Source organism: Rattus norvegicus, chromosome X (genome assembly GCF_021556685.1).
Source record: "Rattus norvegicus strain SHRSP/BbbUtx chromosome X, alternate assembly SHRSP_T2T, whole genome shotgun sequence".
In the NCBI taxonomy this organism is placed as follows: Eukaryota; Metazoa; Chordata; class Mammalia; order Rodentia; family Muridae; genus Rattus; species Rattus norvegicus.
Genome location: NC_141554.1, coordinates 25241626 through 25263116, shown reverse-complemented (window position 1 = coordinate 25263116; position 21491 = coordinate 25241626). Strand labels below are relative to the sequence as shown.

Below are 21491 nucleotides of genomic sequence, written 5' to 3'. Positions count from 1 at the left end.
GAGTGTGTGAACTGTGGCTGTGATTTTGCCCTGCAGCTGAAGTTGATAGTCATGGCTGTCCAGTCTTGTTTCTATAAGGACCCCAGGTGCATTATTTTGTAATAGCCCATCCATCTGAGACAGTAAAACAATAGTCAATCTGCTCACTTCTGTCAAGGACATGCAATCTCTGAACCAGTGTGAAAAGCACTCTTAAATAACAAAATTGCTGCCACAACTCAAAGGAATTCATTTCTCTAGGAAATATTGACAGCGATTATGTTAATTTTCAATTGATGCTACAACAATTTGCTATAAACCCAGTGATTCAAAACAGCATGGTTTATTTTATCACAGTTCTCAAAGTTAGAAGAAGGCTTCTAGCTTCTAAAAGCTTCATGTTCTTCCGCTGAAAGGCTGCCTTACTCCTCTTCCTTCTCTGACTCCTGCCTTCCAATTTAGAAGTACCCTTTGATTACCTTGGGCCCAGTGGAATAATATTACATACTAGGCTAATCTCAAATTTCCTTAACACATCTCTAAAGTTCCTTTGGCTATGTACACGAACATAATATCTTTACAAAGAAGTTGTAGGACAGGGCCTATAATGAATGTGTTAATGGTAACTCAGTTTACGCTTAGGAGTCAGGTGCGATTATTAGCCACAGAAGAGACTTGTTCAACATCACATAACAAGTGAGTGCTGAAGTTAGATTTCAAGCCCAGATGCATTTGAGTTTAGTGTCCTAACCACAGTGTGTGATTACTTTCCCTAGTATCCCTGACTTTAAGAGCTTAGCTGTTCATTCAGATGATATCATGGTCATTTGAGTACATTCCAAGTGTCAGATACCTTGATGCATCAGTAAACAAGCCAAGGCTTCTTATGTCAGTGGGTTCCTATTCTTGAGGAGGCTCCATGAATGTAAGGACAAAACAAAGTTAGTGAAAAGTGCTGCAAGGCAAACAGAAGCAACTGAGAGTGTACACAATCACAGGAGGGGTGGGTGTGCCATGGAGCTATTTATTACAAAGGGTCAGAGAATGCTGTACATGATTCGCTGAAAGATTAGTCTTAAGTGCCATATTCCTGAAGGCTGAACTCCTGCTGTTTTTCATGTTTAGTGAGTCCCAAAGGGGATAGGAACTTCACAAGAAAGCCAACAGAGTCAACTAATCTGGACTCTTGGGGCTCTCAGAGTGTGATCCATCAACCAAAGAACATGCACGGGCTGGACCAAGGCCTCCCTGCTCATATGTAGGAGATGTGCAGCTTGGTCTTCATGTGGGTCCTGAACAACTGGAGTGGGGGCTGTCCCAAAAGCTGTTGCCTGTCTGTGGGCTATGTTCTTCTAGCTGGGCATCTTAAGAATCACAATCTTGAAAGATTAAAATCCTGAATGTTGAAATGCTGAAAACAGGAACCCCCAAAGTGACAATTCACATGCAAAATAAAAAAAGCTACATGATGGCATAAAGCTGTATTCTGGGGGATTAGCCATGTAATGCAGTAATAAAGAAAAATATTGTTTGTGTCCATTGGCATTCACTGTAGCTGACAAATCTCTGGGAACTTGTATTCGGCCTGAAGAAACATGGAAGTAAGTGACTGGCTTGATGATAGTCCAGTGAGGTAGATTAAGATGAAGCACAATACTGCTGCTATTGAGTCACTAATACTGGGTTTTTAAATGTGTGTTCTGTGTAGAAGTACTTGTGTGATGGGTTTTTGTAAATTCATAACCGTACAGTCATGACACCAAAGATGGGACAAATAGAGAACTCATAGAAGAATCTTAAATCATACAATGAATATTCAGCAATAAACAAGATGAATCTTAAAACATTATATTTAAGAAGCAATGGGTAAATTACATATTACTTGCCTATGTATATAGGATGTCCAGAAATATTAAAATTTGGGAGATAAAACATATTTAATTAGAGCTGTGGGTGGAACAGGGATTCAATTGCGGATTCAGTGAATTGGCAATGAATACAGAAAAAAAAAACTGAGCAATAGGTTACTTTTTCTTTTCTTGAACTTGGGGTTGTACTGAAGGATTATCTCTTCCTCAGCCTGTGTCAGTTTTCACATTGGAATTTGTACTTGCTCTGGAACTCTGCTTAGCTTTTCTCTGGATTCAGTTTGCTGTCTCAATTCTTCCATAATTTCCCAAGCACCATGTTTTCCTAGCCCCCCTCTCTCCTCCTTAATTAATGCAAACATATTTTACTCATTTATTTACCACCTGTTAAATATTTATTACAATTCTTGGTTAGCTATTGCAAATACTGCTCTGAAACTGAGTGTATAAGCTTTTACATGCGATTCTGTCTTTGATTCTTGTATATACATTGAAAACTGACATGACTAGATGATGCCGTAGTACTATTTTTATTATTTATGTTTGAATGTTTTCATACAATGTTTTGATTTGATTTTTCTACTTCTCCAACTCCTCCCAGATCCTCCCCTTTCCTACTCACCCACTTTGTGTTCTTTCTCCCTATTAAAAAAAAAAACAAAACCAAATCAAAGCAAAAAAACAAAAAACAAAAAAAAGGCACATGTAAAACACATGGAGCCTGTTCTGTTGGCCTTCTGCTTCTGAGTGTGAGCTCTGTCATGGGGTGTGGATGCTGATACCCAGTGTCACTCAATTGGAAAATACTGACGTTTTTCCTTTCCCAACAGCTATCAATTGCAAATGGCTTCTTAGCGGTGATACTTTGTGCCATCCTTTTCTCTGTGATTTTGTCTGACTTGAACTAGTACATGCTGTTACAGTCTCTGAATTCATGTGTGCATCAGCCCTTGGTGTGTGGAAAATGCTGATTCCTGGGAGTCTTCTATCACCTCTGGCTCTTAACATTTTTCTGCTTCTTTTTCTCATAGATCCCTAATCCTTGAATGGGGAGGGTTGTTTGGGCCAGATGGACTCAGTAAAGTGTTCAATTAGACCTTCAATGAAGAACTAATAATTTTAGGCCCATATGCCTCATTCTGCAAAATAGAAGCTGGAAAGACATTTTTTCACTCTTTTTATGAAGTCATTATTACCCCGATACCAAAACTGCTCAAAGATTCATGAGCAACCAAAAAAAATGAAGATTAAAATTCCTTATGAATATTGTAGATGCAAAAATTCTCAAAAAGTAGTTCCACACCAAATTTAAGAACACATCTAAAAGATTATCCACCATGATCAAGTTGGCTTCACCCCAGAAATGCAGGGATGGTTTAGTGTATATAAATCAATACACTTAATCTACCACATAAACAGAGTCACTGGATCCCGTAGACCTGTAATTACAGGTAGTTGTGAGCTTCCTAACATATGTGTGCTAGGACGCAGACTCAGTCCCTCTGCAACAGTTGTAAGTGCTCTTAACCACTGAGCCATCTCTCCAGTACCTCAACATTTAGTTTTTATTGATAGGTTATGGTTGTGTTCATTTCTTGTCTTCTAGCTGAGATAAATGGCTCACTACAGGAGCACCTTAAAGAAGGATTTATTTGGGTTCACAGTTCTACAATACAGTTCCTATCATGATGGGCAAGCCTTAATGGTAGAAGGTGAGGCAACACAGATGAGTGCTATGCTGTTTACTTTCTGTTTAGTTCAGTGCAGAACCCCAGACAATGGAATGGTCTTACCTATATTCAGTATGAGTCTTCATACCTCAACTAATTGAATCTAGAAAACCTCTCACAGGGACAAAAATTTCTTTCCGTGTTGACTCAAAAATCAAATCTAGTTGGGAGAAGTTAAGGGGTGAATATGATCCAAAGTGTCATATGAAAGAATTAATTAAGATAAGTGTTAAATTAGTGTTTTTTGTTCACTTGGTCTTGAGAATTTTGGGTACTTTGTAACTCTTTATCAGACATAAGGGCTCTTCATTCAATTATTTCCTTTCCTATGGGTAACTGTTCTAGCTTGATGTACTCTCAGTTTTTCTGTTTTTGCTTTTCCTTGTATTTTCTAAGTCTTATCTAAGAAATCCTTAGAACCAAGTTACGGAATTTTCCTTGTAAGTTTTCTTCTAGTAGCTCTACAGTTTCCATCTTTAGATATAAATTATTCATTTCACTTTTTTCATATGACATGTAAAGCAGACCAGGTTTATTCTTCTCTATTAAGATATGTGGTTTTCGGGCTGGAGAGATGGCTCAGTGGTTAAGAACACTGACTGCTCTTCCAAAGGTCCTGAGTTCAAATCCCAGAAACCACATGGTGGCTCACAACCATCTGTAATGAGATTCGATGCCCTCTTCTGGTGTGTCTGAAGGCAGTTACAGTGTACTTATGTATAATAAATAAAAAAAATCTTAAAAAAAAGATATGTAGTTTTCTCAACATGATTTGTTCATGAAATTATCATTTATTTATACTGTATTTATTGTGACTGTCAAAAATAAAATTGCCCTTAAACTTTTGAGTTTATTATGGTTTTAAAAATATTTTTATTAATGAATGTATTGACATTTAGAGCAGCAGCATATTTTTTGTTCAATAACTTTTTATTGAATACTTTATGTATTTATACTTCAAATGTTATTCCCTTTCCTGGTTGCCCTCTCTCCCATCCTTTCTCCCCCTGCTTCTAAGTGTTCCTGCATGGTTCATAAATGTAGGTGTGCGCGCTTGCACGCGTGTGCGTGTGTGCACGCACACACACACAAACACACACTGATCAAAATAAAACATGAACATTCTAAAATTTAAAATGCATATTATATTTTTCATGCTGTTTGACTTGTTCCCTTATAAGAAGCTAAGTGGCAGAAATTGAGGTGGGTGCTTGGAAGAGTCAGCCATTGTTGCAGCATCAAAGAAGATGCTTTATGCTTGTGAATAACAGTATGTTGTGGGAAGAAAATCTTCAGGCTGTTCTGATCTCTGGCATCAGAAAGGAAGGTTGGGTTAGGGGTATTTTTATGCAGCATTGGGTTTTGTTGGTGTTATTATTTTGGTCCTGTTAGTCCAAGTTCAATATTTTCCATATCCTGTTTAAGTATGTTTCCCCTTTATACATGCATGGAGATATTCTTCAACTAATTGAAATAGTCTTATGCACTAGAGAAAACACACATAATCTGACTAAAAGTTGCTCTGAATTTGTCTAGAAATATTTTGTAAAATTAAAATATCGCCTATTTATATAATAAAAAGAATTTATGCATTGAATAGGGTATAGGATGGATAAGAGTCCTATCATCTGTATAATTTATGATTAAGTGCAATAAGAAAAAATTTGGTTTCAGGTTTCATTGGCTGAAAACCATTTGTGTATTGTTCATTTTTCTGATGGATATTCAAGACATTGTTAGTTTATAAGCAATGCCATACATTAACATAAAACCTGGATAAACATTTTTCAAAAGGTATTCTGAATAATATCCCCCCCACACACATTCCCCCACTACACATCTGTATATGTGTGTCAGGTGCTGAAATGAGTGCTGAGAGACTTCAGTGATCAAATCACACTTGGTCTTTGCATTAATGGATCTTATAGTCTAGTGGAGGAGGTAAGATAGCTAATAAGGAAGATAAATATACAACCTCAGAGCAGTCACCTTAGTGTAAACTGTGAAATGTGTTACAAAGGAAAATAACAGGGTGTAGTGAAGTGGGCTGACTAAAGGGAAGTCATGTCAAAAAGTGCTGAGGCCTTTGATGAAGTAGCATTTGAGTGAGAATTGAATGATAAAAGCAAACCTGCAAGGTGAGACTTGAGAGGAAGATGCTGTTACAGGAAGATTCAGAGCAAGACACTGAGGAAAGAATGAGTTACATATTGGAGGATTTCAGTAGAGACACACTGTGGTAGGAAAGGGACCAAGACGATGAGAAAGACAGGAATATTGGGCTATAGAATTTGTAATGAAATCTTTACTTTTTAATATAGATATTTCAGATTATAAGTATTTCTTTTGTTTTATTCTCATCTCACTGTTTCAAAGTTTTTCTTCACACATAATTTGGAATATGCCTATGACCTTTTATTATTATGGTAAGACGAATGTAATCTGTGTTTGAATGTGTCTGAAAAGGAGACTTTAATATACATTTAAATATAGTTTAAATAAAACTGTATACTTGCACACTCACATTTAAACTTCATAAATTATTCTTTTGAGCTTTATTTTTTTTTTAGCTTTTAGTTGACACAGGAAAAAGTCAGGAATAGAATATACTGCAGAAATTACAGAATTTTTAGTACTTCATAACTAAAACTACCTTTTAGGCAGCATGTCCCCGTTTTTCTAAAGCCTGCAGCTCTTTGCATCTCCGCTATCCACACAAAAATATAGCTCTCACCTCACTTAGAATAAGATATAGTTTTTCCAGGTCGTCCACTGAGCAGCACACTGACAGTTTACTGAAGTTTTTGTAATGGCAACAAAGAAATTCACAAATGAAGACTTTTTTTTAATTAAAGATAAGGTGGGAACATCCAGTAGGTAGGTTACTTCAAAGTGAGCGTCTACTCTAGGCCCAGATTCTATCTGGTCCCCTTAGTAACCTTGGGGTTGATGAAAGCTAAGTGTCTGTTTTTACATTTCAAAAAGGATTTGAATGATAGTCACAAGGCAATTGGGTCAAACACGGAAGTAGGCAATAAATGGCTATTAAGGGCTAAAGATAGCTCAAGATAATTTGGCTCCAGACCTGAAGCATTAACCTCTCCAGAGTCTCAGAAGTTCTCCTAATCAACTTAGTCTTTTATGTTTTCACATAGGACTGACTTCCCCGCCATGGGAAATTCAGTTCATACTACTTTTGTGTGTTTAACTTTATAGATTCTACATGTGAGAGCATGTAATATTTGTACCTGATCCTTTTCACTCAGTACAATGTCTGCTAGGGTCATTTCTTTCTTTTTTCTTTAAAGTAGATACTATTCCATGTTGTTTGTATCTGTGTTTGTGCACTTGCCATATCTTTATATGTTCCTTGATACTTGGATTGATTCTGTATGAATCAAATGAATAATATAACAGGCAGAGGGGGTAGATAATTCCTTTAGGAACTAGCTCAATTGCTGAGGATGTCTAAGCAGGAATGGGATGGATGACTGATATGGTAGTTCCATTTTTAATTTTTTGAGGCAGCTTCAAACTGTTTCTTATAAAGACTATACCAGCCTGAAATGTATGCTAGTAGTGAATACTGGTTACTCCCTTACCCCAGTTATTACAAAAATAAGCCTTCCATCTTTTAGCTACTAGCTATTCTAAACAGAGTGAGGTTCTGTGTATGTTGGTGCATGCTTAGAGAAAGGCAGCAACAACTTCAAAGCTATCAAATTGATCCTCATAGAAAGGCCAGCCAGGTCTACTGAGGAAGACCTCAATCTCAAAAGACCTAAATGAATTAAAATAAATAGCATGAGGTTATGTCTCAATTTTAGTTTTGAGTTGTATTTGCCTTGTGATGAGTGGTGTTGAATATATTTTTCTTGTACCCGTAAGCCTTTTGTATGTCTTCTTTTGAAAACTGTTTTTTCAAGTCATTTGTCCATTTTAAATTTGGTTATATTGTCTTCTTGTCTGTTTGCATTTCTTACATACTTTGAGTAGTAACTCCTTAGCACAATTCTGACTTATAATTTCTTCCATTTTGTAGGTATTTATTTACAGCAATGATTGTTTCCTTGTTTTTGCCGAAGCATTTTTGTTGCATTGAATCTTTTCTGTTTGCTTGTGTTCCATGTGCTTTTATGGCCATAGCCAAAGCACAGTTGCCCTTAGTGATGCCCAAAAGAGTTCTTTTCTTTTCTTTTTTTTTTTTTGGTTCTTTTTTTTTTTTCGGAGCTGGGGACCGAACCCAGGGCCTTGTGCTTCCTAGGTAAGCGCTCTACCACTGAGCTAAATCCCCAGCCAAGAGTTCTTTTCTTTGTGTTCTTTCCAGTGCTTTACATTGCACATTATATGCTGAAGTCTTTACTAGACAGTGACTAGATATTACATTTGAGGGTATAGTTTTATTCTTGTTCATGTGGATATCTAGTTTTTCCAATGCAATTTATTAAAGAAGATGTTCTTTTCCTATTGTGTACTTGACAACTTTATTGATGATCAATTGACCATAAAAGTGTAGATTAATTTCTTGGCTCTTTTTTCATTCATTTATTTCATTGGTCTATGTGTTTATGTATCAGTGTCATTCTTCTTATTGCTGTTATCATTATTGCTTTGAAATTGAATTTAACTTCACTAGTGTAATGCACTCAGGTCTGTGTTTTTATTCAGGATTTTTTTGCTTTAGTACTAAGGCAATGGCTGTGGGAATGGAGAAAGAAGTGTGAGCACGAGAGCCCATTTGACATTTATGTAACAGCTTCTGATAATTAATTAGACATGAGAAATGATCGAAAGAGAAGAGCTAAAATGACTTACTCAGTTTTGACCATGTATAGGTTGCCACTCACTGAAGTAGGAACACAAGGTAAAGGTGCAAGGTACATAATATTTCCATGGAAATGTCACCAGTCTAGGAAAAGTAGATACTTCTAAGAGAGGATAATTCAGTGCTTGGGGGAAATCCATAGTAGAAAGGACTCAAGTGTGCAAATTATTGTATCATCAAAGTACATAGCTGCAGGTTAAAAAGGAAACAAGGGACATTTTAGAATGCTTGATTTGCCTGGAAAACAGAGATGTGTAGAAGGACTACACTTCTGAGTAAGTGTACAAAGGAGGTTCATGGGGGAGTTCATATGAGTGAGTTAATAGACTCTGAATCATTTCCAGGCATAAGGAGAGACTAGATGAACTGAGTGCCTATTCCTAGTTAGGTGCCGTATGTGTTAGCTAATTAATTCTTGGGACAGATATTAACTTCTCAGCGTTTTAGGTAATTTATCCCTCCAGCAAGAATGATATAATCACATATAGGGAATATAGAAAGGGGACATTTGAAACAGGATGGGGGCAATGATAAGCTCAAATTGAGTTGAATTTGGGGGATCATGTTGACATATGCAACGAGATCAATTGTCATTGTCACTGTTCCTTACTTGTCAGTAAAATATTTTGACTATGGCTCCTGTCACTCACTGTTGAGTCAATTACAATGAATAATTGGCTGCTATTGTGGTAAAGGACAAATGATTACAGGATCCTGCATTTTGGTTCAGATTTAATGACAACTGGACTGAGAGTCTTGGTTGACTCAATTATCCACAACTTGTCTTGGTCCTCATTTTTTGGCTCCTCCAAGAAAATGGTGTTTTTGCTCTCTCTGTCAGCTATCAGATAGCTATAGTGATGAGTAGTCATGTTTGGGTCTTCAGCTTTGCTCCATGATCAGCATGTCTGCTTTTGTGCTAGTACACTCCTGTTTTTGTCACTGTAACTCTTCAATTTATTTTAAGATCCGGAAGAGTAATCCTATTGTCATTGTGATTCTTATCATTCTTTTTCTTGGGATCTCCTTGGGTATTCGGGGCCTTTTCTGGTTCCATATGAATTTTACATTTTTTCCCCTCTTTCTGTAAAAGATCGTTGTGGCTACTTTGATTGTCATTGCATTGAATTTGTACATTGCTTTTGACAGAATGGTCATTTTCACAATACTAATTCTACCAATTTATGACCATGGTGTGTGTGTGTGTGTGTGTGTGTGTGTGTGTGTGTGTGTGTGTGTGTGTGTGTGTTTGTAGGTCTTCCATTTTTTTTTCTTTTTTTTTTTCGGAGCTGGGGACCGAACCCAGGGCCTTGCGCTTCCTAGGTAAGCGCTCTACCACTGAGCTAAATCCCCAGCCCACAGGTCTTCCATTTTTTAATGTCTTCCTTCAGAAATTGGAAGTTTTCATCATAAAGGTCTTGGTTAGGTTTATCCCTAGATATTTTATCTTTTTTGATGCTGTTGTGAATGTGTGGATGATTTCTTTCTCATGGTCCTTCTTGCTGGATAAAACGTCTACTGATTTGTGAAAATTGAATTTTGATCCAGCACTTTGCTGAAATTGTTGATTGTTCCTAGAAATTCTCTGGTGGAACTTTTAGGATCTCTTATGTACGGTATCCTATCATCTGCAAATAGGGGTAGCTTACCTTTGCCCTTGCCTATTTCTTATGCCTTTAATTTCCTTTTCTTGCCTTATTGCTCCACTCCAGCGCTTTGAGTATTATATTGAAAAATGAGTGGACAGTCTTCTCTCATTCCTGATTTCAATGAGATTGCTGTAAAATTTTCTCCATTTAGGATGATATTGGCTGTAGATTTGTCATGTCTAGCCTCTATTGAGGTATGTTCCCTCCAGTCCTATTTCTTTCTAGGAGTTTTACTATGAAAGCATGTTGAATTTTGTTGAAGGATTTTTCTACATCTATTGAGAGATGATCATGTGATTTTTGTGTGTAAGTCTATATGATTTATTACATTTATTGGCTTACGTGTTTTGAACAGTCCCGTGTGTCTGGAAAAAGCCAATTTGATTGTGGTGGATAACCTTTATATTAAGGCATATATTCAATTTGCTAGTATATTATTGAGGATTTTTACATCTATGTTCATTAGGCCTATTGGCCTATAGGAGATTTTTTTTCATCTTTGTTTTTGTTTTGTTTTGGTTTTGCTCATAGAATGAGTTTGGGGGTGCTCCTTTTGTTACTTTTGTTTTGGGATGTTTTAGGAAGTATTGGTTGTAGGTCTGTTTTGCAAGTGGTTCTTTTATGATTGCTTCTTTGCATCTGCTCCTGACTTGTAAGATTTCTGTTAATAATGCTGTTATTGATCTAATGTTGTTTTTCTTAAATATAACTTAGGGTTTTTCTATTGTACTTTCTGGAAATTTCTCTTTGTCTTGTAATTTTGACTTGGTAAATCTAATATGTCAGGAGTGAAGGTGTTTCCTGTTAGACCATGCTTATTTGATATCCTGGGGGCCTCCTGTTCTTATATGTTCACATCTTCCTCAAGGTTAGTGAAGTTGTCTGCTGTTATTTCTTTGTGCAATTTTCCTCCATCTTTTACTTTATCCTCTCCTCAGAATGTGGACATTTGTTGCTTTCATAGCATCCTACATCTTAAGGCTGTCTTATTTCTTCCTTTTGTTTTTTTTAAACATATTGAATTTGTTCTTTGACAAAGTACATTATGGTGACTGCCACCACCCATACTGCCCCCGCCCCCCCAGCCTTCCTACTAGTCTTTTTCCCACATTCTTTTTGTTCGTTTGATTGGTATTTCAATATATCGAGCAGCTTTAGATGCAAATATTACTTCCTCTACCTGATAGAGTCTATTGTTGTGGCTTTAAACTCGATCTCAGGCTGCCTTCCAACTGTTGATCCTTTTTATATCATCCTCCTAAATTCTGGGATTACAAATATAAGCCACGACCACTGGGTTGCTTTAAGTTCCCAGTTGCTTTAAGTTGGTATTAACTCCTATGTACTGCAAAAAAACAGCTTCTCTGGTGAGGGCTGAGTAATGTACTGATCTATGGGTCTCCATTAAGAGTCATTTATTTGCTTTGGCGCCTTTAAATTCCTTACCAGGTATCATCTCTCATTGGGTTCTGTTTATATTTCTTGTGCTTCTGTGTTGAAATTTGCATATCTGGTGAATCAATTATTCCTACCTCTTTTGTGGAGTAGGCTTTGTAGTAAATTGCTTTTTTCTAAAGATAAATTTTGAGGTGTCAGTTTGGTATGTGTGTTACTAGACATATTTCGTTCGACTCAGAACAAAAAGGTCTGTTTGGGCGTGCACATTATGTAAAATAACTTTTATTCTCCTGAAGTAATTGTCCTTTCTGAGGTTTACTGCCTCAATCTGTTAACCTAGGCCTAGTCGTGGAAGCTTCTAGCCTCTGTACAATTTTATCTATGCCTAGAATGTTTTTAATCTCTTAGACTTAACTGCTAAATTACCTCACCCTTTCTAGTTGTTTCTGAACCCTGCCTGGCTGTTTCAACTCAGCTGTTCTGGTTCAAACTCCTCTCCAAGCTGACTGATTCAGTATGGCTGTGCTCTCTCAGACTCTCCTGAATTGTTCTGCTTGGCCTCATACTAATTTTGGCAACAAGTTCTCATCTTCCAGCTCATTCTGGTTCATTCTGTCTTCATCGTGTCTAACTTGTTCTCTCTGCAACATGTCTGTAAAACTCCCAGTAAAACTTCTTTTTTCTGCGCTGCCCCTTAAGTAGCTTTCCTTCCACTCTCTTCTAGGGAGAGTTAGGCATATCCTATTCTGTCAAATCATTCTCTGATTCGTCACTTTGTCTGCCACTGAATTAGACATCGCTTTCAAACATGCCTCCTTGAACAAACTAACTTTCCCTTCGTACACTCAGGAATCCTATAAAAGCACTAAAGGTGAAGGCATGATGTGCATAGGACTCGATGAAGACCCCTGCAGGCCCTGTATATTCTGCCTCAGTCTCTGGGTTTGTATGAACTTTGCTCATGTTGATTCTGATGGCCTTGTTCTCCTAGAGTCCTCCATCCCCTCTGGCTCTCACACTCTTTCTATCTCCTCTTCTGTGGGCTTCCCTGAGCTCTGAGGGGAGAGATTTGATTGAGATATCCCATTTACCCCTATGTCTTCCAAAGTCTCTCTCTTTCTATATAATCTGGCTGTCAGTCTCTCAATTTGTTCTTTTTTTTTTTTTTTTTGCCGTCAGTCTCACACTTTATTGTCATTGTCATCCTCTCAGTCCTTGACTGTGTACTTGTACGCAGTGGGTACAGCCGCTCCTTCCACTGCTGCTTCTTGGTCTTCAGCTTCTCTTCATGCTTGGTGAGCCGGCGGCGCATGGCTCCTGTCTTCTTGGGTCGCAGGTCCAGGGGCTTGTACTTCTTTCCCTTGAAGAATTTCCTGAGGTTTTCCTTTTGAGTCTGACTATTGACAGTGAGGACACGGGCAATGGATTTCCGTACGACTCGTATCTTGGAGAGCTTGGACGCGGCGCCACCTGTCACTTTGGCCACGCGAAGCTGGGACAGTTCCACCTTCAGATCATCCAGTTGTTTCAACAGCTCCTCCTCCTTCTTGCCGCGCAGGTCCGAGCCTTAATCTTGGCCATTGCTGTGATGTTCATGGCTGAGGCTGCCCGATTCGAGCTCAATTTGTTCTTACATGCTGTAAGAGGAAGCTTCTCTAATGATGGCTGAAGTAGGCTGATCTATTATTATTTGGTTTTACCCTAGGTCTCCGGGCTATTCTCTGGCTCTTGGTCACCCAAGTAGCATGCAGTATTCTATCTTATGCACTGGGCCTTAAGTGAAATCAGATCTTGGTTGGTTACTCCCATAAGCCTGTGCCACCATTGCCCTAGCCTATCTTAGTCAGGACATCATTGTAGATCAAAGTGTTTGTGTCTGGCTTGGTGTTCCTGTGTCTCCTTTGGTAGTGTGCAGAGTGCCTTTCTGTAACAAAGATGTTTGAAATATAGGGGCGAAAGCTCTATGTAGGCACCAGCATCTCCATGTGAAGATGTTGTCTTTAGCAATGGGGCCTTGCTGTCTGTGAAAAGCAACCTACAATCTTGGCAACACTCTGGGTTGTTTGGGTTTCCCATCAGACTTCTTTGGCCAACAACTCAATTAAATGTAACCTAATCCTAGTCCTAGAAGCTTCCTTGAGTGAAAAGACATACTCTCTCCTCCATTCTTTGTTGATTTAATCTAGATCATATATGCATATATTTTAGGAAGTTTCTACTATTATAAGATTTCCATACCACCATTCAAATGTCCCTTAATTTTAGCTGTTGCCCCCCATATTTCCTCTGTCACTGCCTTCTTTCCACCACTTCCCCACTTGTTCCTGCCTTTCCAGCTCACACCTATGCTCTCATAACTATTCTATTTCCCTTCCTAAAAGATTGATCTTTACTCTAAACTTACTGCTCTGTGGTTCTACGATTGTAGCTTGGTTATCATTGACTCCACAGCTAATATCCACAAATAAGTAAATATGAACTACATTTGTTCTTTTGGGTCTGGGTTACTTCATTCATGATGTTTTTTTTTTTTTTGTTCTATTAGTTTTGTCTGCAAACTTAGTGATGTCATTGTTAAAGAGCTCAGTAATATTCCATTGTATAAGTGTACTGCCTTTTCTTTTTCCCTTCTTCTGTTGAGAGGCATCTAGTTTGTTCCAGTTTCTGACACTTATGAATAGAGCAGCAATGAACTTGGTTCACAGTATCATTGTGTCAGGATGAAGCATCCTTATGCCCAAGAGTGGTATAGCTGGATCTTGAGGTAGGTCAACTGCCATCATCTTGAAGAAGTGCTGCACTGGTTTTCATAATGGTTGTACCAAGTTTGCACTCCCAACAGCCATGGATGTGTGTTCCTCTTACTGCACCTCTTTGTCAAAAATTGCTGTTGTCAACAATTGCCTTGTTTTGTTGACCTTAGCCCTTCTGATGGATATAAGATGAACTCTCAAAGTAGTCTTTGCATTTCCTGGTAACTTAGGATGTGGAATGTTTACTTAAGTGTTTGTCGGCCATTTGAGTTTCTTCTATTAATAGTTTTCTGTTTAAATCTGTGCCCCCATTTTCAATTAGGTTATTTGTTTTCTTAATATCTAGTTTCTTGAATTCTTTGTATAGTTTGGATATTAACCCTCTATTGGATGATGGGGTTGGTTAAAATCTCCCATTCTGTAGGCTGCTGCTTTGTCCAATAGTGTCCTTTCCCTTATAGAAGCTTTTCCATTTCATAAGATCCTGTTTAATTCTTAGTGCTTGCACTAAGGGCATTCTGTTCAAAAAATCTTCTGTACCAGTGAGTTCAAGGCTGTTCCCTGTTTTCTCTTCTATCAGATTCAGTGTACCTGGTTTTAGGTTGAGGTCCTTGATCCATTTGGAGTTGTTTTGAGCAAGGTGATATTTATGGGTTTGTTTGCATTCTTATGCATGCCTATAGTTTGAGCAGCATTGTCGAAGATTCTGTCTCTTTTCCAGTGTGTTTTCTGAACTTTTCTTTTTAATCAAAGACCTGGTATTCATAAGTGTGTGGATTTATATCTTGGTTTTCAGTTCAATTCCATTGATCACTGTACCTGTTTTTTTTTTTTTTTTTTTTTTTGGTTCTTTTTTTCGGAGCTGGGGACCGAACCCAGGGCCTTGCGCTTCCTAGGTAAGCGCTCTACCACTGAGCTAAATCCCCAGCCCCTGTACCTGTTTTTATGCCAATAAAATAGAGAATATTCTTACCATAGCTCTATAGTACAACTTGAAATCAGGAAAGGGTTGTAGGTTTATTTAAATTGCTTATGTGATCTGCAGTAAGCCTACTTGCTTCCCAGGGAGTGTCTTCTGGAGTTGAGGGCTGGGATAAAGCAGTGAGTGGCTGGAAGGCAATTTGGAGGGGAGGTCTGTATGAGTCACTGGAGATGTTTGTAGGGGCAAAAGCTGTTTGTGAGACTGGGATGTTAGATTCCGGCTGTTAATGTTTATGTAGCAGAGCTGTTTATGAGACTGGGATGTCAGATTTGAAGGAGCAAAGGGAGAGGTGATGATTTATAGTCAGCCTACCTGTTTCCCTGGCTGGAGAGGCTTGTGTGTTTAGAGTTGTGTGTTCTAGAATAGGGGGCTGGAATAAAGAAATGAGTTGGGGAGGGAGGTTAGTAGGGGAAGTTACGTGGGGTGTAATGGAGATGGGAGGCTCCAGCAGGTCTGCTGGAGAGCTGAGGTTGAGACTGGGGGGTTGGATCTGAAGGAGCAGATGGACAGATAAAGATCTGAAATCAGCCTACCTGCTTCTCTGGCAGGAGTGGCCTGCGCTTTCCCAGGGAGTGCCTGCTGCAGTTGGGGTCTGCAACAAAGCAAGAGTTGGGGGTGGGGAGTAAAGAGTGAGATAGATGTGAGATCCCCTGGAGTTGGGGGCAGGGAGGGCGGGAAAGGAGGCTGAGCCAGTGGTGTGCTGCAGCACTGAGTATAAGACTAGAGAAGAGGATTTGGAGGATCAGAAGGAAAGGTGGAGATCTGCCATTAGCCTGTTTCCCTGAGCAGAAGCCTGTGCGCTTCCAGGGAGTCTTCTTTCTTCTGATAATTTTAATAAATTAGTATCTTTAAGATAATTTCATAGTTTTATATAAGAGAACTTGTGCATTTATACTTCCCATTGCCCTCTTAATTCTTAATTGTCTTTCTGTTTTTGACTCCATTTCTTTTTTTATGGATTTTTTATTTATATTTCAAATGTTATTCCCTTTCCTGGTTTCCAGTCCATAAGCCCCCTATCCCATCCCCCTCCTCTTGTTCTATGGGGGTGTTCCCCTCCCCAGCCATCCCCCCTTCCCAACCCCCTGATATTCCCCTGGTGGGGGTCCAGCTTGGCAGTACCAAGGGCTTCTCCCATTGGTGCCCAACAATGCCATCCTCTGCTACATATGCAGTTGGAGCACAGGGTCAGTCCATGTATAGTCTTTGGATAGTGGTTTAGTCCCTGGGAGCTCTGGTTGGTTGGCATTGTTGTTCTTATGGGGTTGCAAGCTCCTTCAGCTCTTTCAGTCCTTTCTCTAATTCCTTCAACAGGGATCCCATTCTCAATTCAGTGGTTTGCTGCTAGTATTCTCCTCTGTATTTGTCACGCTCTGGCTTAGCCTCTCAGGAGACAGCTATATCAGGCTCCTGTCAGCATGCACTTCTTGGCTTCATCAATATTATCTAGTTTTAGTGGCTGTATATAAATGGGCTGTATACCCAGGTAGGGCAGGCTCTGCATGGCCATTCCTTCAGTCTCTGCTCCAAACATTGTCTCGATATCCCCTCCTATGATATTTCTGTTCCCCCTTGGAGAAGGACTGACACATCCACACTTTGGTCATCCTTCTTCTTGAGCTTCCTGTGGTCTGTGGATTGTATCTTGGATTGTATTCGAGCTTTTGGACTAATATCCACTTTTCAGTGGGTGCATACCATATGTGTGGTTTTTTTTTTTTTTTGTGATTGGGTTACCTCACTTGGTGATAATTCCTTTTTTCTTTAACATTTATTTATTTATTATATATAAGTACACTGTGAGCTGTCTTCAGACACACCAGAAGAGGGCATCAGATCCCATTACAGATGATTGTGAGCCACCATGTGGTTGCCGGGATTTGAACTCAGGACCTTTGGAATAGCAGTCAGTACTCTTAACCACTGAGTCATCTCTCAAGCCTAGGATGATATTTTCTAGTTCCATCCATTTGCCTATGAATTTCATGAAGTCATTGTTTTTGATAGCTGAGTAATATTCCATTGTGTAGATATACCATATTTTCTGTATCCATTCCTCTGTTAAAGGGGATCTGGGTTCTTTCCAGCTTCTGGCAATTACAAATAAGGCTGCTTTAAACATAGTGGGGCATATGTCCTTGTTGTATGTTAGAGTATCATTTGGGTATATGCCCAGGAGAAGTATAGCTAGGTCCTCAGATAGTGCAATGTCCCAATTTTCTGAGGAACCTCCAGACTGATTTCCAGAATGGTTTTACCAGTCTGCAATCCCACCAACAATGGAGGAGTGTTTCTCTTTCTCCACATCCTCGCCAGCATCTGCTGTCACCTGAGTTTTTGATCTTAGCCATTCTCACTGGTGTGAGGTGAAATCTCAGGGTTGTTTTGATTTGCATTTCCCTTATGACTAAAGATGTTGAACATTTCTTTAGGTGTTTCTCAGTCATTCAATATTCCTCAGCTGTGAATTCTTTGTTTAGCTCTATACCACATTTTTTTTGGTTCTTTTTTTTTTTTTTCAGAGCTGGGGACCGAACCCAGGGCCTTGCGCTTCCTAGGCAAGCGCTCTACCACTGAGCTAGATCCCCAACCCCTATACCACATTTTTTAATAAGGTTATTAGGCTCTCTGGAGTCTAACTTCTTAATGTCTTTGTATGTTTTTGAAATTAGCCCTCTATCAGATGTAGGATTGGTAAAGATCTTTTCCCAATCTGTTGGTTGCCGTTTTGTCCTAATGACAGTGTCCTTTGTCTTACTTTGCAGTTTTATGAGGTCCCATTTGTCGATTCTTGATCTTAGAGCATAAGCCATTGGTGTTTTGTTCAGGAAATTTTCTGCAGTGCCCATGTGTTTGAAACTTTCCCCACTTTTTCTTCTACTAGTTTGAGTGTATCTGGTTTGATGTGGAGGTCATTGATTCACTTGGACTTAAGCTTCATACAGGATGATAAGCATGGATCGATCTGCATTCTTCAACATGCTGACCTCCCCTTGAACCAGCACCATTTGTTGGAAATGCTATCTTTTTTCCCATTGGATGGTTTTAGCTCCTTTGTTAAAGATCAAGTGACCATAGGTGTGTGGGTTCATTTCTGAGTCTTCAATACTATTCCATTGATCTACCTGCCTATCTCTGTACCAATACCATGCAGTTTTTATAACTATTGCTCTATAATACAGCTTGAGGTCAGGGATGGTGGTTCCTTCGGAAATTCTTTTATTGTTGAGAATAGTTTTAGCTGTCCTGTGTTTTTTGTTATTCCAAATGAACTTGCAAATTGCTCTTTCTAACTCTATGAAAAACTGAGTTGGAATTTTGTTGGGGATTGCATTGAATCTGTAGATTGCTTTTGGGAAAATGGCCATTTTTACTATATTAATCCTGCCAATCCATAAGCATGGGAGATCTTTCCGTCTTCTGAGATCTTTTCGATTTCTCTCTTCGGAGACTTGAAATTCTTGTCATACAGATCTTTCACTTGCTTGGTTAGAATCACATCAAAGTATTTTATGTTATTGTGAAGGGCGTCTTTTCCCTAGTTTCTTTCTCAGCCTGTTTATCCTTTGAGTAGAGAAAGGTTACTGATTTGTTTGATTTAATTTATACCCAGCCACTTTACTGAAGTTGTTTTTCAGGCTTAGTAGTTCTTTGGTGGAACTTTTGGGGCCACTTAAGTATAAAATCATATTGTCTGCAAATAGTGATATTTTGACTTCTTCCTTTCCAATCTGTATCCCTGTGACCTCCTTTTGTTGTCTGATTGCTCTGGCTAGAACTTCAAGAACTATATTGAATAAGGAGGGAGAGAGTGGGTAGCCTTGTCTAGTCCCTGATTTTAGTGGGATTGCTTCAAGTTTCTCTTAATTTAGTTTAATGTTGGCTACTGGTTTGCTATATATGGCTTTTACTATGTTTAGATATGGGCCTTGAATTCCTGATCTTTCTAGGACTATTATTGTGAAGGGGTGTTGAATTTTGTCAAATGCTTTCTTAGTATCTTATGAGACGATTATGTATTTTTTTCCTCTGAATTTGTTCATATAGTGGATTGCATTGATGAATTTCCATATATTGAACCATCTTTGCATCCATGGGATGAAGCCTACTTGATCATGGTGGATGATTGTTTTGATGTGTTATTGGATTTTGTTTGCAAGAATTTTATTGAGTATTTTTGGGTCGGTATTCATAAGGGAAATTGGTCTGAAGATCTCTTTCTTTGTTGCGTCTTTGTGTGGTTTAGGTATAAGCATAACTGTGGCTTCATAGAAGGAATTCGGTAGTGCTCAATCTGTTTCAATTTTGTGTTATAATTTGGACAGTGATGGTATGAGGTCTTCTATGAAGGTCTGATAGAATTCTGCACTAAACACATCTAGTCCTGGACTTTTTTGGTTGGGAGACCTTTAATAACTGCTTCTATTTCTTTAGGAGTTATGGGGTTGTTTAGATGGTTTATCTGTTCCTGATTTCACTTTGGTACCTGGTATTTGTCTAGAAAATTGTCCGTTTCATCCAGATTGTCCAGTTTTGTTGACTATAGGCTTTTGTAGTAGGGTATGATGATTTTTTTTAAAAATTTCCTCGGATTCTGTTGTTTGTGTCCCTTTTCATTTCTGATTTTGTTAATTTGGATACATTCTCTGTGTCCTCATGTTTGTCTGGCTAAGGTTTTATCTATCTTGTTCATTTTCTCAAAGAACTAACTCCTTCTTTTGTTGATTCTTTGTATAGTCCTTTTTGTTTCTACTTGGTTGATTTCAACCTTGAGTTTGATTATTTCCTGCCTTCTACTCCTCTTGGCTGTATTTGCTTCTTTTTGTTCCAGAGCTTTTAGGTTTTCTGACAAGCTGCTAATGTATGCTGTCTCCAGTTTCTTTTTGGAGGTACTCAGACCTATGAGTTTTCCTCTTAGCACAGCTTTCATAGTGTTCCATCAGTTTGGGTATGTTGTGCCTTCATTTTCATTAAATTCTAAGATGTCTCTAATTTCTTTTTTTTATTTTTTCCTTGACCCAGTTATTATTGAATAGAGCATTGTTCAACTTCCATGTGTTTGTGGGTTTTCTGTAGTTATTATGTTTATGGAAGACCAGTCTTATTCTGTGGTGACCTGATAGCACGCATGGGATTATTTCTATCTTTCTGTACCTGTTGAGGCCCGTTTTTTGACCAATTATATGGTCAATTTTGGAGAAAGTACCATGAGGAGCTGAGAAGAAGGTATATCCTTTTGCTTTAGGATAGAATGTTGTATAAATATCTGTTAAGTCCATTTGGCTCATGACTTCTCTTAGTCTGTCGACATCACTGTTTAATTTCTGTTTCCATGATCTGTCCATTGATGAGAGTGGTGTGTTGAAATCTCCCACTATTATTGTGTGAGGTGCAATGTGTGCTTTGAGCTTTAGTAAGGTTTCTTTTACATATGTAGGTGCCCTTGTATTTGGGGCATAGATATTTAGGATTGAGAGTTCATCTTGGTGGATTTTTCCTTTGATGAATATGAAGTGTCCTTCCTTACCTTTTTTGATGACTTTTAGTTGAAAATTGATTTTATTTGATATTAGAATGGCCAATCCAGCTTGCTTCTTCTGACCATTTGCTTGGAAAGTTGTTTTCCAGCCGTTCGCTCTGAGGTAGTGTCTGTCTTTGTCTCTGAGGTGTGTTTCCTGTAGGCAGCAGAATGCAGGGTCCTCATTGAGTATCCAGTTTGTTAATCTATGTCTTGTTAATCTATCAACTCCCAATGGGGAGTTGAGACCATTGGTATTGAGAGATATAAAGGTATAGTAATTATTGCTTCCTGTTATATTCATATTTGGATGTGAGGTTATGTTTGTGTGCTTTTCTTCTCTTTGTTTTGTTGCCAAGATGATGAGTTTCTTGATTTTTCTAGGGTGTAGCGTGCCTCCTCATGTTGGACTTTACCATTTATTATCCTTTGTAGCAATGGATTTCTGGAAAGATATTGTGTAAATTTGGTTTTGTCATGGAATATCTTGGTTTCTCCATCTATGTTAATTGAGAGTTTTGCAGGATACAGTAACCTAGGCTGGCATTTGTGTTCTCTTAGAGTCTGTATGACATCTGCCCAGGATCTTCTGGCTTTCCTAGTCTCTGGTAAGAAATCTGGTGTAATTCTTATGGTTTTCCTTTATATGTTACTTGACCTTTTTTCCCTTACTGCTTTTAATATTCTTTCTTTGTTTTGTGCGTTTGGTGTTTTGTGATGGGAGGAATTTCTTTTCTGGTCCAATCTATTTGGAGTTTTGTAGGCTTCTTGTATGTTTATGGGCATCTC

The 21491-nt window shown here is 38.5% G+C and overlaps 1 protein-coding gene and 1 pseudogene across 11 annotated transcripts in view; one reads left to right on the top strand and one right to left on the bottom strand.

Moving 5' to 3' along the window:
- LOC147998163 (large ribosomal subunit protein uL29 pseudogene) overlaps window positions 1-13060 on the bottom strand; it is a 29813-nt pseudogene extending 16753 nt beyond the window's left edge.
- The window catches only part of Klf8 (KLF transcription factor 8), a 197150-nt gene that overhangs the window by 20099 nt on the left and 155560 nt on the right, over window positions 1-21491 (top strand). The gene's annotated exons all lie outside the window — the stretch shown is intronic.